At 43.6% G+C, this 1,841-nt stretch overlaps 1 pseudogene; it reads left to right on the forward strand.

The window, feature by feature from the left end:
* Positions 1 to 1,425: 1,425 nt before the first annotated feature.
* On the forward strand, positions 1,426 to 1,563 carry LOC145278488 (U2 spliceosomal RNA; annotated as a pseudogene).
* The last annotated feature ends 278 nt before the right edge of the window (positions 1,564 to 1,841 follow it).

A 1,841-nucleotide genomic window follows, 5' to 3' on the forward strand; every position in this document is an offset into this window, starting at 1 on the left:
TGAGATCCCTCCACATGGAGCTGGGCGCCAGGTTCGAGTCATCTGAACAATTCGGAGTTCTCTCTGACCTGGCGATTTGCCCGAAATGCAGTTCCACTCAGCAACATACAATGCAGTTCCGGGTTTTTGGAGTCACCTGATTGTCCCCGTTGTGGGACAATGGCCGTAGAAATGACTGATCATGTTTTCTTTGATTGCCGCGGACTCCGCCGGTACTGGTTGTATGTCAGCGAGGTGACGGCTCGCATCGATCCTGAGCATCCCCGCCCAATTACTGTATCCAATGTCGTGGACAACGTGAGGCCGCCGTGAGACCGGGAAAGACAAATGGTCTACGTTACGATCCTGGCCGTGGCAAGAATGGTGATTTGGACGTCGCGTCTGCAAGGTTGCCGGGGGGGGGGTGTTGTCTTTTTCTGATCAGGATCTGATCGCTTTCTTTAAACACCAACTATGGGGCAAGATCAGATGTGATAGAAGAAGGCTGCATCGCGCGGCATTTGACAGAAGATGGATACATGTAGGAAGTCCGTGTGTACGAAGAGGAGCCAAATTTGAATACGTGTTCCCCACGTGCAGTTCCGTAACGTGCAGTTCCGTAAAGTAAAATTAAACAAGTAGCCTCTCAGCTAGCTGAGTATGTGTTCCATCCCTACCCGATTAGGAAGCTTCCAAGATCCCCACCCCCTCCTTCTTGCAATTTTTGTTTTCACCCCCCCTCTCAATTTCACCCATCTTGGAGAGAAAGAAGTACAAACTAACAAATTTTCTTTTCTCCATTCACCCCCATCTAGAGGGCATCCCGACTTAGAACCTGACCCGCAGAAGCGAGGTTCCTTTTACAAACCTAGTGGAACGGGCAGTCTATCAACTAGACGGGGTTGGGAGGGTCCTACTAATCACTTTTTCCCTCCACCCGCCCTCGACACAAATGAAATATTGTACCATTTTTATTGTTATCTTTTTTGTTTTTACACGTCAATAAAAAATGTTTTAAAAATTGTGAGTTAAGTAGGACGTCCCCCAATATGAAAGGGTGAATGCGGTATTATGGTGAAAGAAGATACTAGCTGGGAGAAACTTTTGATTTTATTTAGTTCTGGAGTTACAAGGATGACCAACGACTCCCACAATCCCCCCTTTTGAGTTGGCCATGTGCCTAAGTTTTTTGTTCATTGTTGATATTCAATGTATTTTTAACAGGAATAAAGTGTAGTATCTGTTCCGGCGGATATTGCAAGCAAAGACAATATGTGGGGGGAAACCCCGCATATAAGACCTTGGTCAATGTAGGGGAAACCCTTCATGCCAATTGTCACTATCCAGCTCCCCTACTCCCCGGGGAGTTGGTCCCCATTTCCCCTTCACTCCTCACATTAAAAATCGGCTTTGTGCCTAATTTGCTCGGTGGGGGAGCAAATAAATACCCTTTTCCTGGCCTTTTGGCCAAGATCAAAGTGTAGTATCTGTTCTTACTACATGCTGTACTTATGTTTGTAACTTTGTGATATAAAGTGGGGGATCACTTTTCTGTATTAATTTAATGTAAAATGATCACCCACTTTACAACCAGTCAGTCTCAAAGTCATTCAAGTCATTCTCCAGATCATTGAAGTTGTTTTTGAAGAATTCCAGTTATTTTTTAAGCATTCAACTCATTCTTAAGGTCATTAAATTCATTCTTAAGTTCATTAAAGTCATTCTAAGTCATTTTCTTTTTATTTATTTAAGTCATTTCAGCCCATTTTTCGGTCATTTTAGTTTATCTTTAATAATTTCATGTCAATCCTACATTCACGCATTCATTCATTACACGAGAGCACGCGATTAATGACTATCGG

This window comes from Euprymna scolopes, chromosome 6 (genome assembly GCF_053919585.1).
Source record: "Euprymna scolopes isolate OS-2025 chromosome 6, ASM5391958v1, whole genome shotgun sequence".
NCBI classification, from domain to species: domain Eukaryota; kingdom Metazoa; phylum Mollusca; class Cephalopoda; order Sepiida; family Sepiolidae; genus Euprymna; species Euprymna scolopes.